The following is a 16028-nucleotide window of genomic DNA, read 5'->3' on the forward strand; positions in this document are numbered from 1 at the left end:
GGGGGGCCGCGGGGCGGGAGCGCCGTCCCACGGACCCCGCGTGAGGGGGGATCCCGTGTCCTCCCGGCCGCCTGTTCCTCGGGGTGCCGGTGTACGGGGCTTAGGTACTGGAGCCTGCCCCTTCGAGGGGACTACTTCGTTATTTAATAAATGCTTGATGAAGTCCATTCGTTAGTAGCGGCTGATAATGATTAACAATTATTTCATCCGTTAAAGACATGAAAAATTAAAAAAAAAATAAAAATCAAACCGTGCTCCAATGCAGGGGAGCGTGCTGAGGATGGGCAAGCAGTCTGAATTTCCTACAGCCTTCCGCACAGCTGGGAGCCTCCCAGGTCCTTCTCTGGGAGACGCGCTTGCTGTTCAATTATTATTTTTTTAAACCTCTGAGTAATTTCTCTCTTGTCTTCTGTGGCCAAGAAAATTTAGCGTTACCAGATGTCTCGCCGCTTTGGATCAGCATCCTGCAAATACGATGGCGGCTGAGGTATGCGAGTGGTTTTGACAGCAAATAAAATTATGATGATTTTTAAAGATGCTCAGGGGATTATTTTTTTCTCTCCCTTTCCAGCATATGCTCAGATCTACTTCTGCTTTTTTTTTCCTCTTGGTCTATTTTACCCTTTAGCACCGTAGCATTCAACAGCCCACCAACCGGCTCTGGACCGCTGCTTCCCCCGGCACCGCACCGCCGCCGGCCTCCCTGCCTTGTCAGCCAGCCTCCCCCGGGCCCGCAACGCCGGCCTCGCCGCAGGGACCGCAGGCAGCGGCATTGCCAGGGACAACGTGCTACACCGAGCGGGAGAAGCGACTTGCTCTGCGGTGTAACCTGCCTTCATGCAGGGGGACAGGGAGGAGGAAGGTTTCCCAGGTGTGCAGTTACCATCACCACAGCTGCAGTCAGCTCCTGGGATGCCCTGCCAATCTTTGGGTGTGCTGAGATGTAAGGAAAAGCAGGAGGAAAGAAATGGATAGTAACATTGCTAGACAGTAAAAAAGCTCTTTTATTTCTATTAGCTTGAGTAAAAAACAATTACACCATTGTTTCACTTTTATTTCTTAAACATCACCAGTCCTCTCTCTCTGGGCAAAACATCTTCAATGACAAGCAGTAACTAGGAATCGGTACAAACTTCAGCCTTAAGAGGCTTAAAGCAGCAAACTTAATGCCTGGATGTTCATGTGTAGATCAAGACAGGCCACGTCACGGTCAGAGCACTTTAAAGAACAATTTCTCTGCTTTCACATCCTTGTGCTCATATTTACCCAGACAATACGATGAAGCCCTACGTATGAAGGAACAGAAACTAAGCCCGACTGTACAGTGATGGAGTGACCTCCTTGCTTGGAGAGAAATAAGGAGAACCCTCACCAAAAAAACCTCCCAACAACACTAGACCTTTGCCCTTCATTTAAATGGCATTTTAGGGAAACACAGTTTTCCTTAGCAGAGCACGTATCTTTTAAGTGAAGGTCAACTGTGCTCAGATATTAGGTTCATTACTTTTACTTTAAGCTCCAGTTTATTGTTTGAAATGGGATTTATTGTCACTTGTTGCACATTTCAATACATCTTTATTTTTCTATTCGGTTCACAAACCTTTCCTTACTTGGACAATTAAATTATTTTGAAATTTAACCTTAACAAAATAAATATTTAGCTCTTTCTGCAATACGTCAAAGTATATTTGCAGAATGAAAACATTCTTTCCAATTGCAGAACTTAAGGCAGAAATAGCTATTATTTCACAAACTTTAAGAAACATAGATTACTAGAATCTGAAGATATGAAATGTTGTAATGTTGTACCACAAAATTCCTGATGAAACATGTACAGCATGACAAATCTCTCCGTGCAGAACATTCCTCATACTAATGATACGTACCCAGCCTTCTAGCACATCTAAAACATTCAATAATGCCTTATTTTCTGAGGCAAATATCAGAGAAAGTGGCTCATTCATGTTAAAGTAGCCTCATTTTCTAAAATCAAAGTGTGAAGTCAACCATCAAAGAGCAAATATATAACTGACTACAGTCCCTTCCTATTGTGGCCGTTTTGTCACAGTACGATTTTAGATGAGTTACATTTATGACTGACAAATTCATCCCCCAGTTTCTGTTGTAGCCTTCTCTCGTGTGGGTGCATTATGCTAGAAACTGCTGCACAGGCAAGTTCAGATCTAATTATAAAACCTCATCAGAGATGCTTTAGTGCTTTAGCTCGTTGTGAAAGAAAATAGTACGGAGCTGCTGTGAGTCTCTTCACAATCCCCAGCTTTTCACTCTTTGAAGTACTTAAACATGCACTGGGGCAATCTTCCTTGAGTGTGCAAAGCAACTTAGAGCAGAGGGAAAGCATTTTAAGATCCTTTCAGCTGCAGGTTTAGAAATAACAGTCTTGCAGGGACATGCCTTAACATTTCCACATAGTGGAGGCTGGCAAAATGAAATGCTTCCTGTAATTCTGAAACACTTAACAGTGGAGAAGGAGAGATTGGTAACTTGTTACACAACTTTCCAGATGAAGCAATGACCTGTATTAGCCTAATCTGCTGCGTTAAGCGTTGTGTGAGCTCGGCAATTAGCTGGAAGCAGGTACTCGTTCTCACTGCCGCTAATCCATAGACAAATGGGTGTATCCCCAAAGTAAATATTACCCTGTCATCTGCCAGTCACGATATATTGCCAAAACTTTAACCATTTTGTTTGTGTATACCTTTTATATTTCCAAATATCCCTAATGCAGTTTCATTGCTGTCTTGAAAATGATGAAGAGAGCTATGAATTATTTAGCTTTCAGCCCTGTGTTAACAAAGGAGCACTGGAAACCTTTGGGTATCTCTGTAGTTTGAGGCAGCAATGGCCACTGAGGAAAATATGCCCTTTCCCACCAAATTTCTAATTTCTTCCCAACTGACAAAGAAGTACACAGGGTGTTGGCAGTAGCCAATTTTTGCCATACCAAAATGTATCTTTTATCCATGGTAAATGGCAGAAAACAACGCTAATTTGCTGTCTCCATGAAACAATGTGTATGAATGTGTGTGAATGATGTAATTAGACTTTTTTTTTACTGTTTCTGCGTCAGCTGCTGTGGCATTGCTGCATTTTCTTCTTTTAGACAATAAAAAGTTGAAACAATTTTCCTCTTAAAAACTATTCTAGACTAACTTTTATGCTCTAATCTTTTTGCATTCTGCCTTGCACCTGGCAATCCACTACAAGCTACTGAGAAACTTCTATAAAAACTACATATGCTTTACGATGCTAATCGCTGTTTTTACCAATCATGCAAAATTATTCATCCACTTCTTCTAGAAAGTGCAAGACCTCTTCTTTTAAGGGGCTATATTTGAACTCATTGCTGGGATATAGCCATCACAGTCACCATCATGATCACAATCCAGATAGGGATGTTATTCAATCAACTAAAAATAAATCAGTGGCTAAACAGCCATAAAACAGTATCGCGCTGCTCTGCCTCCCTTGTAATGTGTCCCAGAGACCCCAGGTACGGTGTGCTGGCCATACAGCTAAAATATATAGTGTTTGGATAAGAGGCATGGAACAAAATAAACTTTAGACATCAAGAAGCATATAAGGTAATTCCTTTGAGGAGACAAACTATTGTTCGAATATATTTATACATACCTGTTTCCATTTCACCCTGTGACTGAAGTTATTTCTACCTAGAGTAATTAAAAGTCCCATATAAATGTGAATTGGTTTTGCCTGAAATTAAGTGTGTGGGGCTTGATCTAAAACATTAGTTCATTTAGGGAAACAAAACCCCCTTCATCAAAGACAGCCCAGGTTCGATCATACACAAATGACTTTGAAGAAGTGAGCATTCATGATGCTTCTCTTGTCTCTCCCCAGCACTTTGCCTGCTGCCAGGCAGGTTTTTGGCTTTCAAGCAATAGCCTGGCAGGCTCGCGAGGCTCCCTCCTACCTCTTTGAGGAAATCTCCCACTTCACTTCCCAGCGACTTTCATCTACTGCCCTTCTGGAGTGCAAGAGGAGCCAGTTCCCCTTTTCATTCCCAACAGGCGTCTCTGGCCGAAGCCCTGCTGCTACCACGGCCCCAGCAGCATGCGCCACGCAAGCTCCCCAGCCAGCGGAGGTCCACTGGCCTCTCCTACTCACCGGCAGCTGTGTCGGGATGAACTTTCCCAGCAAACACCAATAAAGAGTCCACCTAAGAACCTCCACCATCTGCAAGACGCAGCTGGCTTGTTACCTTCTCTCAGTCCCCAAGCCCCTGTCCTGTCCTCTGACCTCTGCAATAAACATGCCTCTGCTCAGGGAGGGTAAGAAATTGCTGTTTACACAGGCTTTCAAGAAGCCCTACAAAAGGTTACATGCAATTTTGTTACCTAAGCCACAACTCTAAAAAAATATAGAGGCATGGGGTATTGTCATTAGCAGGCAAACTCTCCACTATTAAGTCATATCATTATTTTTCTTTCAGTTATGAAACGCAGTGCAGGCTCAGGACAACACAAAAGAGAGCATGTTTCGAGGTTTGGGGCATAACTTCAGGGTTACTTTTTCCTAGAGCTGAGATCCATCTGATTGAATGCCTGTGTCTGCATCTGATGGGACATGGGGGCTACATCCCTTTTCCAAGCAACGGAGAGAAAGATGTTATTCTAGAGAGAAGGTCATCTCATCCCAAACCAGACATCTAAATTTGGTGAGGTAAATCCCACTCCAGGTTTCTTCAAATTGAATTTATGCTGAAATCGAGGTCTAAGCAGCAGTTACATTGTGTATTGCTGCTCTGTACAAGTCTGGCTGAGCAGTCTCCTCACCCATGAAACAGAGAGATAAAGCCAATTTATAATGAACAGCACCCTAAATAAGAGGTGGTTGGCCATGCTACGTCCACCTCCCTGCATATCAGGTGGACTCCTCACTCACCTTATCCCTGTCAACTGCTGGGGACCCCCAGGCCCCCCAGAGCAGCTCCTCCACTGTCCTTTCCCTGATAACAGCTGGTGATGGACGTGGCATAGGAGAATGGAGAAGCCCACAGCAGAAAGACAGGACATATTTACCCCAGCATCAAATCTTTACTAGTTAGAGCTAGCCAGAGGACCTCAGAAGAAGACTCACTATCCTTTTTAAAACATGCGCTGACTTTTAAAAATCTGGATGTTCCTACCAGCCATATAAATTTCAATGCTTTCTAATCTTGCTGAATTCTTGAATTAAGTGCTTTCCAGACTTGCAGTCCAATGTCTGTGAAGGTATTTCCTTAACTCAGTTTCATTTTTTCATAACTGAAAGCTTATCTGTCGCAAAACTTGTCCTCCAGTTGTACCTGATGGGAACGTAGCCAAGTCCGCTCTCAAGGAAGATGGCTGCGCAAGCTGTGGGGAGACAGCGACTGAGAAATACATGAGTAGGTACGAGAAAAGGCTTGTGTATGAGCGTGTTTAAGTGCCACTCTTCCAAACAATCCCCAGTTAAGACGAGTTGTGACTTCAGTCACATTTTTAAAAGAAAAATTCTGAACTGCATTCTTAATGTAGCCATCCAGAGAGACTTTGACATGTCAAAAGTAATACGAAAAATACCCAGGAATTAAAAAAATATTCTTGTGTAGGCTTTGCACATGATAGCAGTAAGCTCTTACTGTGTAGGAAGCCTGAAGTCTTTTTATTATTCTACTATGGTGATGATTAAATGTCAAAAAGGTTTGTTGCTAGAGGCTGTATTTCTTCAAGGGCTAATTTCAATTATTTTCAACTTCTCAGCTATTTAACATTTGTATCTGTCTGCTCTCAGATCTTTCTTTCTTATACATAGCAAGTAAGTGCAAGAACACTGGAGAGGGAACACCAAGACAGGATAGAGCTCAAATCCCTATTTTAAACACAAAATTAATCTCAGCTATAGTTATGGAACCACTATTTCTGAATGATATTACCCTCATATCACCTGGTAATAATAAACAGAGGACATTTATGCACGGGGACACTATATATTTCAAAGATACCTTCATGCTACATGCAATGGAGAGTACCAAGCCAGGTTCTCCACTAAAGACAACCCTTACTGAATTCTTCCAGGCTGATGTGATTTTTTTCAGCTCAGAAGAGCCGTGCTGATTATTTGAAGATTTACATGAAGAACATTCCTTCATGCAACTCATCAGAGTGGTCAGCATCTAACAAACAGCTTAATGAATATTACCTCATATATATCAACGACAGCACAGTTGAATGCTACTCAAGTCGCCAACTCTTGGGAGGAGGCTTGGCAGCAAAGGCAGCAGTTAGATGGGATGTTTATTGGATGTCGTCCACCAGCTGCACTGTGTGGTGGCTTGAGAGTTAGATTATAAATATTTCCCCTTGAGAAAAGGGGAAGTTGGCTGGATGAACACTGATTCAGCAGGACATATTCATAGCCTCGGCAGAGATTGGTGTGTAAGAAAGCACGAATGGGAAGCATTGAATTAGGCCTGGGAAGTCCCCTCTCTCCACAGGCACATGAGGAGAGCACTTATCCCTGGAAGCTAGTCAGCACGGCACGTGGGCAACAGGAATATTAATAACTCCTCTACAGCAAGACTTCTGCGGGGCAGGATGGCTCACCCAAACCACAGCCTCTGTGGCCACTTGGTGCAGATGGGCAACTTCTGCATTGCAGAGTTCCTTCTGCAAGGGCAAACGGAGCTTCTGGGCTGGGTGGGGGTGCAGGAGGCATCCCAAAACCCAGGGAAGAGGTACCTTGGGGATACTGGTTTTCTCACTGCTGACCACAGGCAAGAAGTCACTCCTAAGCATCATACCAAAGACTGGTGGGCCTTGCAAGCCGTTCTGGTGCACCGGGCTTCGTGAGTACCAAAGATGTGCCTTTTGGTGAGTAGCACAGGAAAGGCTTTCTAGCTGGAGGGAATGGAAAACCAGGCAATGAAAATGGATAGTATGTGCAATCGCAGGTTCTCATCTGTCCTGCAGCATGGCTAGGAAGAGCTGATAAGGATCAAGTGGTAAGAGCAACGTGGAAATTTCCTTTGCCCTGCAGAATCTTTCCCAAGAGGAGTGGGTCACAGGAGAGGTGTCAGAGTGGTGGGATAGCTCTGGAGTTTGTCTTGGTGCTGGCTTTGTGCAAGTGGCTCTGACTCACCAGGACAAATCCGGACCAGGGGAGTTTCCAGGAGGCTTGGGCTGAAATCCCCAGGGATGTTAGTCTAGACGGGGTGCTCTTCCCTTTGACCTTATTGAGGGCCTCAGCTTCCTCTTTATGCAAGTAACACCAGCTGCCAGGGTCAGGTTATTTTGGGCTACAGAACAGTTATGAAAGAGCAATGTGCTGAGAGTTTGAGGAAAAAGATGCTCCTGTTCTAAGTATCCTTTTCAGACCACAGTTGTGCCAGGCTGCTCCTTGCTACTGCTCATGAGAAACAATTTTTATTCCTGACATCTTCTAAAGAAGACTCAAACAGGCTGAGAATGGCTCCTTGCCTGACGTCGGGCGAGAGCTTGTAAAATGAGCTCCAATTCCCCCAGGATAACCGGAGGGAAATCCCAGTCATTAAATCTTCCGTCAAGTGACGTAAGAGGGATTGCAAATTAATCCTGCTCCCTATTCATCTCATCCCAGCAGGGATCCCGCTAGTAAAAACCAGTCCTCCAACAGCCCCAGGGGAATCCCAGACTGTATCATAGTGCTCTCCTGCCCCTGCCTGCAACAAGTACGTCTGAGATTGGATGTTCATGTGTTACTTCTTCCATCCCTCAAGAACTGGTGTGCAGGAGAGGTCACAGGCAAGGTGTGAGTGCAGTGGAATCACCAAAGGCTTCCCATATTCCGTGCCGTTGAGCTGTGCAACCCCTCTCTGCTTTCCCAGCAGCTGGTCCATGGCTGCCCCACCTGCCTTTGGTGTCTCGTAACTCTTCAGCAACAGCCAGCATGGCCTGAGGAGGTGTGATTTGTGACTTGTGGGGAAAGGACATGTTTTGTGGACCCTTCTGGCACGTCCCACCCTTGCTAGTTCCTTCCACCTCTGTCTTCTCTGCTCTCTCAGAGGCTTTCTGCTACTAATAAACCAGCAATTTCAGTGAAATGAAGGAACCTGGTAACCTGGGCAACCATGTGTTGAATGCCCCCTGCCCAGCCAGCAGGCAGCACGGTGAGCTCTGCCTGCACACGGAGTCGGTGGCGTGGGCAGCACCAGGCAGGAGCCTGCTCGGACCAGCACTGCAGGGGCGCGAGGCTGCGCTGGGTCGTGCGGATGCAGATGCGGGTGCAGCTGTTTGTGGCCAGGAGGAGTCGCGCGGACTTCGGTACCAACCCAGAGAAGCTGGATTTTGCTGTACGGTCACGTGAAGTCCTTTGATTCCCAAACACCTTTTCTGAACTACCTCTCTGAATACGCAAAACCAACCTGTGCTGCTTCAGGCGCTCCAGTGTGCTGTGCATGAGCACACGTCCCACAGCCTTGTCAGGGGCCAAAGGAGAAGAAGATAACAGAGGACGCAGGGACGCGCCAGTTGTTCTGCCCCATATGGTTGACATTTGGATTGCAGGGCAATTCCTCAGAAATCGGTGAGATAAGATAACGGGCAGCGATAGATACTCAGCAAACAAAAGGTCCCCAAGGAAATGTGAGCAACTTCCAGGTGGCCTCAGCAGGCTGAGGGCAGGACTGAGTGAGGAGGGACCCCAGGGTGTGACACAGGTATCCCTTCTCCCATCTGGCCACTTCTCCTCTGTCAAGCTATTCAACTCCAGGAACTCGTGGGGGAGATGAACAGATTTCATTTGCTCTGTGTGGTTTTGGGGGTTGTTTTGAGCTGAGGACCTGCTGCTGTGGCTGCCTAGCTCACCTCTTGCCATGCTGCTATATATATAACTGCAATTCCTGCCTCCAGGAGCTGGCTGGGATCTGAGCCACCTCTCCAAGAGCAGAGGTATCCAGCACTAGCGTGTGACAGAGGTGGAGGGGGAAAGTGGCAGAGCTCCACGGGACGGGGCATAAATTACCATCACAAGTGGGCACATCTCTCAGACCAGGAAAGTAGTTTTAAACCTTTTGTCCTCTTTTTACTTTTTTTGGTTGCTTTTCCATAAATAGAGATTAACATAGAGATTTTCTCCAGGGCTCTTGTCATTTTCAGTGTTTGACAAATATTAACTCATTCACCTTCCTGAATCCTTACCCTGTCAGCTGAACGAGGATGGAGAATGTTAGCCCCAGAGAAGAGGATGGGACACCAAAGCACCCACGCAGACACATGGACATGAGGGAAAGATGTGCCCAAGGTCACAGACCGGGGCAATGTCACAGCATAGTGGACAACCGCATTCCTGGCTCCCTCTCCTCTGTTCAGACCAGTAAACCAGACAATAAAAACCAAAGGCAATGCATCCAAAAGAGAGAGCTGAAGTTAAGACACCTCCATCTGCGTGCGCTTTGGACAATGACACTATTATTTTTACCTAGTATTCAGAGGCTTTGAGCAGTTGCAGTTTCTCATGTCATCAGGGAAAGGCTCAGACCTTATCTGGGTGTCTATACAGGGTTGTAGGTGACTGTTTTCCAGCTTCTAGCCTACGCTTTTGTCCTGGCTCTTTTTTCCTGTTCATTTTTTTCTTAAAGGGGTCTGAGTCTCCACACAGTGTTTTCTGAATCAGCTTTTCACCACCCTCCAGTACTACATAGCCTGGGGCGGCTCCACCAGGTTGCAAAGTCAGCAGAGATGGAGCGGGGCTGGCCAGCTCTGTGGGTCACCTCCCAGGGGACAGCAGCAGCTCTGGGTCCCAGCCCACGGAGGCGTGTTTGCTCGACAGCTCTGGCAGTATTCCCGCACTCCCCTGCTCAAGGGCTCGCCCCTCTGAGACATGTCAGTCGAGCTCAGCCTTCGGAGAAGCCCTGCTCCGACCCCTGCAGCGTCCGCACTGGGAAGGTGAAGGTCAGCAGAGCACGGAAGCCCAGCTTCCATGCGAGCGCTCAGCCTGCGTTCCCAAAAGGCAACGGCGAGGTGTGAAGTGGTCCCCGAGTGCCTTCGGTAGCCGTGCCCCCCCCGCCCCGCCTCCTCTTCTTCCACACATCTGTCCCCTGCGGCCACACACCAGCCTCGCTGACGGATTTTACTTGAAAGCTCTGGCAGGCTGTGCTGCTAATGGCAGAGCCCTGAGCCGGCTCCCTCCGTCTCCCTGGAGTCCCTGCGCAGACGTAGGTGCACGTCACCGCCTGCTCTAATTTTATCTGTGTTTGATGGAAGAGACGAACTGAGCAGCAGGGAGGCAGCTATTTTGGTTTTCTCTGTGGCTGTAGGTTATATAAAGCATCCTGCCATGACCTGCATCACTTGGGAGCCGCTTCGCTTTCCCCATCTCAGCCTCCACGAACCGGTGGCTCAGATGCTTGCTCCCAGTAGCCGAGACCTCCACGCGCACGGCAGCTGCGTGGGCCAGGTGTGCTGTACGTGCGTGCGTACGGAGAGAGAGCGCGTCAACGAGATTCAAGGGCGACCATCTATAGGGGAAGACCAGCTCTCCTCCTTGCCGTGCAGTGTGACATGTTCTCAGGGGTTTCACCCGTTCCAGCGCCCTGCACATCACATGTGCTCCCTGCCAGTGTGGGCACGGACACAGCCGAGTGGCAGGCTGCCCGGGGTGTGCAAGCTTTGGCCTGCCGGTGCAGAGCACTGCCGCTTTCATCTCACCCGGGCCGGAGGAGCAGCTCCGTTAGGTGGCAGCAGCAGCAGCCGCAGCAGGAGCAGCAGCAGGAGGAGGCTGCTCTCCCCGTGGGACCTCTGTGGGTGTGTGGGATGCCAGCGGGACCACGGAGGAGCCTGGCAGGGCCAGCCCAGCAGCCAGCTCTGGCAGCCAGGAAGTGTGCTGTGGGACCCCATGGGGTGGAGGGGATGTGGGGGGCTCCTGCCCTCGCTGCCTGCGCTTCCTGGTGCTCTGGGGTACCTCGGTCTGACACTGGCTGAGCCCCTCTGAGGTCCCAGGGGCTGCTCCCTGGGCTGACCTCCTACACGTAAGGCACGACGTAGTAAGCTGGTGGTGATCCTGTCCCGTGCTAGCTGACTGCGGTGCCTGGACTCCACGCAATAGCTATTTCCCAACCGCGGGGAGCGGAGGCATTACGCAGGGCTCCTCGCCCGCAGGGGCTGTGGCTCCTCTGCGCCTGGCCCTCCCGGGCGGTGGCTCCATCAGCGATGCTCCGGTGCCTGGTCCTAGGCTTGCAAGGCAGGACAGCAAGCCTTGGGCTTGCTGGTTTGGGAATTTTTGGCAGGAGGTGGCATGACCGGGACTCCTTCCTCTGTCTGGTGCAGGCAGGGTCTGCCAACATCTGGGTTAGGCGTTGGAGCTCACTGCCTGGAAGGAGTTTTGGGGAATGCCTCTTGCTTTTGTTTCTCGTGCAAGCAAGCAAATTTAATAGCACAACATGGATTTGGAAGCTAAAGTAATTAGGACGTGTCACGATGCTGACCTCCGGGTCCTGCTTACCCTGTGCCCAGCTCTGCTGCTGACTCACGTCAAAGCCGCCTTCCCTGTAATGACCAGGGGGTCAGGCCAGGGCCCAGCCCGCTCCCTGGCTCTCCTCGCTCCCACGCAGTTCCCGCTGGGCCTCCCGCAGCAGCACTGTCAGGACGCACCCACTTCCTAAAGAGTCACCTCCTGGGAACACTGCCGAGCCTCTGAGCCTCTGTGGAGGCCACAGCATCCGACATAACCCCCCCAGGCATGTGCCTGCCTGAAAGCCCGTGCCTGCCGCCCGGCCGCTCCCAAGGTGGCACTGCTGGGTGCGGGATACCCCACAGGACAAGGGGGCTGTGGTCTGTGTACAACCACCACCCACCCACCCAAGGAGCTGCTGGCAGGGCTGGTAGAGCTGCCTCCTTGGGGTCTTCCCGGCAGGACCCGTATCCGTTTTCCTTGTGCATCCCCCATTGGCACCGGGAGCCCCAGCCCCCCCAGCACACCACCGCGTCCCCTTTGCCAGCAGCACGCTCCCCGGGACAGGCCCCAGGGAATCCGGCAGGCGCAGAAGGCATGCTGGAGGAGGGACGGGGTGTGCGTGCAGGAGCGTGCATGTGCGCACGTCAGGGGGAAGGAAGCAGGGCTGTGAGTGCTGGAGGCGTTGTGAGCGCCAGGCACAGGCTGACAGGCAAGGGCTGCCGCTCCCGTAGGAAGTTAAACTGTTCCACAACAGTCACGATCGCAGTGAGCGGCTCACTCCGGAGTGATTCTGCTTGCTGGGGAGGGAGAGGACAATCAGTACCAAGAGGATGAGCATAGCCCAGCCTGGGATACGGGAGAGCATCCCGAAGATTATGCAGATGGATTCAGTGTGTGTGGAGGGAGAGGATTTGCACAGAGAGTGCAGCAGCTCTGTAAGCCCCTGTAGTGCTGGCCAGGCAGCGTACGTTCAGATTGAAGGGACAGGAGAGGAGTGATGCTATTAGGCAGCCCCCTGCAACACTGCTGTGGATGCACGTCACTGTGAATGCTGCCCGGGGGGCAGAGGCCACTAAAACCGCCAGAACTGGCACCTGAGCAACCAAGAAATGCGCAAAGAAACTAAAATGCTGCAGTGAGTGAAAATGATATGGACTTGGGATAAACTGGAATGGGAGAGCAGCAACACCCCCACCCCCACCCCCAGTTTTTCAGGGAAGTGCAGATGCATTCAAATATTGTGTAAAAGGGCAGGTGACACCCCCCTCCACCGCCAAGCCCTCCTGCTAGAGCTCAGCTCCAGCACTCATTAGAGCCTGTCCTAGTGAGGCAATCCAGTAAAGACTTGTCCCAGGCTTGGATTCACAAAGGCTCTGCAGATAACTGGAGTCCTGTTAGCTCAGGGTCATCTGTGTGGCCAGGGTTACACTTTTTTGGTGCCAGGGCTGTTTGAAGCGGTCTAAGCGATCCCAACTCTTCGGCACTTGCTCACATCCTCTTTGTTGGGCCAGCACAATGCTATACGCAGCTGCTCGGCAAACCAGATCCAGGAGTTGATCTGGCAGAAAAGCCATCATCTTTTTTTTCCAGGGGTTAGTCATCTGCCAGTGCAGCTCACCGCAAGGCTCCAGAGCAGCGCCGTGCACACCGGCTTGGTTCGGGAGGTGCTGGCTCTTCCTCCCAGATTTGGATCAGCTGATTTAGAGGGAGTTGGGCAGCTGCCGGCACCGCACCCTGCATCATGCCAGCACAGGCGAGCGCCCAGCCGCCCAGGTTGCAGCTCCGCAGCGGTCCGAGCCGAGCTGCAGTAGGCTGGCTTTTCCCACTCCTCCTGGCACGGGACCCAACCTTCTCCCTGCACCGGTTGCTGACTCCTGACTTTGCTCCCAGCCATTTCACCTTGCTAAACCGGCAGAGGACTTTCTGCTGGGGTAGCACAAGAGGTCGGCACCTCACCCCACGGCTGAGAGCTGGACCTGGCAGGGAGTGGGAATGGGGTCTCCCAGTGGGGAGGGGACCCTGGCAGCAGCTCAGCCTACGGCAAGCCTGAGCAGCAAGCGGCTCGAGCTGATCTCCAACCTGCTGAAATAAAGCGTTCTGTTTCCAGCCAGGTCAGCCCTCTGAACCGGCTTGCCATATGACTGTGTGCCCCTATGGTCAGCGCAAGGCAAAGAAATACGTAGCTCAGGCAGGAGGGGACCGGGAGCGACACAGGGCTGTGTGGCCACCTTCCTCACACCCCAAATCTCCAGCCACTTGCTCTCGTCCCACATCACTGCTCAGCTGGGCCCGTGTGCCGCAGGGCAGGGCGGGGCGGGTTTGGGAAGGAGCAGCCAGGGCAGGGCTGGGCAGAGGTGACTTGAACTGCTGCTGCGTGTTGAACTCCGTCCTCTGGCCCGCTGCTCCTTCCCTGTGGGTGAGGCCCTGCAGCAGACAGGGAGGGGGACACCCCAGCCCCAGTGGGGTCACTGACTGGCAGGATCGGGCACCAGGGCTGCCCAGTTGACTGAGATGAGGCAGGAGCTAACAAGGAGGAGGACAGTGGGCTAATCAGCCTCTGTGGCTCCCTGCAGCCCTGGAGCTGTGGGTGCCTGTGCCAGCAGCCCCATTGCCTGCGCCCTGGGATGGGGCCAGAGGGCAGACAGCCTGTCCTGGGAAAAGGGGAGCAGCGGGAGTAACTAGTGGTGTTTTTCTTTTCTCACTTATGTGTGAAACATGGAGGAGAAACCACCCCCCTTACCACAGGTACCAGCTGCCTGGACAAGATGCATCTCAGATGGAAATGGAGCACCCCCTGCGTGCTGGGCGTCAGCAGCCGGCGCTGACTGGGGCAAGGGCTGTAGGAGGGTACACGTCCCAGTGGGACATCCCTCCCGCTGGCCTCAGTCACCCTGGCAGGTGACTTTGGACATGCTCTGCATTGCAGCCAGCCAGACCCCAGGTGTGATCCCTGCCTTTGGCCACCCACCGAACACTTTCCCATGCGGCCGGCGGTCCCCAGATGCAGATGCCACACAGGGAGCTGCCGTGACCATGCAGAAGTCCTTTTCTCACGCCTGCCCGTGATTACCTTCTCAAACACCGGCACTTCAGGCTTGCCCTTGAGAAGCAAACACTAATTTCGGCCGCACCCTTTCCTGCCTTGGGGCTGCAGGGCGAGGGTATCCTCAATGTACGCTGTGTTCACCGATGAGGGGTGTGGGACAGGAACCAGCCCTCGTAAAATCACAGGGATTGAACCTGCTGCCCTCAGCCAGCCAAACCAAACAGAGCTGATGTAAAGCAAACAGCAATGACAACAGCCTGGCTGCTGGCAAGGGTTGGGCAAGCAGCTGGTTTCCAGTTTGCTGGCCTCAGCAGATGGCGGCGGCGGCGGGAACAGGCACTGGGAGTTCCCACCCCGCAGGCACCCAATGCGGTGGCCGAGGCTGGGGCGGCCCTGAGGTTCCCTCCTTTCCCATCTGCTGGTGGCATTTGTGCAACCCCCGATGTGAAAACAGTATTTGGGGTTTCAGGGGAGCCCCCCCGGCCGGCGTGACCCACCCACCTGGCCCCAGCACAGGGGGAAATGCCAGTGGGTGGATCCCCCCCCCGCCAGCCAGCCAGCCAGCTCTCCTCACCGTTTCACCTAGGAGGGCTTTGGCCGCCGTGGGCTGTAGGAGAGGAAGCTGATGTCAGAGGGAAAGACACCCGAAGCACACCCAAAGGCCAGCAGCCGTGGAGGAGGCAGGGCACCCGGAGCGGGGCTCTCTGGAGCAGCCCGTGCCGCCCCGGCGCAGGGAGGAGCATTTGGTCTGTCTGGCCTCCGCCGCTGCCGCCAGTCGCAGGAGCACGCACTGGCACCGGGCAAAGTCTGCCAGGTGGTTTTGGCAGAGGCGGCTTGGCAGAGGATGCCGCCAGGAGGGGAGGGGATGGACCTGGCTGCTCCTCAAGAGACGGACCAGAAAACACTGCAACGTCTGTGGTTCGCTTTTCGGTTTCTTTCTTTTTGAGGCCGCATTTCTGAGGTTTGCCTGGATGTCCACTTCACACACGCTCCCCACTTGGCACCCCAGGTGATGAGAACAGCAGACCTGCAGCACGCATGCTGCAGGTGCTCAGCCCGCGCCTGCAGCGGGGCAAGAGCTCATGCCCGCTCTTCTCAGAGCAGCACCTGCAGCACAGCCTTCTGTGGCCATCCATCCGTCCATCCATCTGACCGTCTGTCCAGCCACCCATCTGTCTGTCCACCCATCCATCCCTCCCAGCCCCGGGGTCTTCCTCCAGCCGGGCTGTTACCACCACCAGCCAGGCTCCCCAGTGCAGCAGGCTGCACAGGTAATCCAGGTCAAAAATAAATACTCCTTTTCAGCGGGATTATTTTTAACCCTGGGCCCGTTCCCCCCCCCCCCAGGTTACCAAACCCCCGCCCTCCCCGCACGCCGGGCAGGGGTGCCCAGCAGCCGCCAGCAGTCTGAGGAGCGGCCGCTTCCGCTGGGACTGCTGGCTGAAGGGATCTCTGCGGACCCACGCCCCAAACTGCTGCCTGCTGCCCGTGGGGGCTCCCACGCGGCCGGACACCCGGGCTGAGGGGCTCCGCGGGCCGGGCGGGCAGC

The sequence above is a fragment of the Haliaeetus leucocephalus genome, unplaced genomic scaffold (genome assembly GCF_000737465.1).
Source record: "Haliaeetus leucocephalus isolate CR32 unplaced genomic scaffold, Haliaeetus_leucocephalus-4.0 Scaffold932, whole genome shotgun sequence".
Lineage (NCBI taxonomy): Eukaryota > Metazoa > Chordata > Aves > Accipitriformes > Accipitridae > Haliaeetus > Haliaeetus leucocephalus.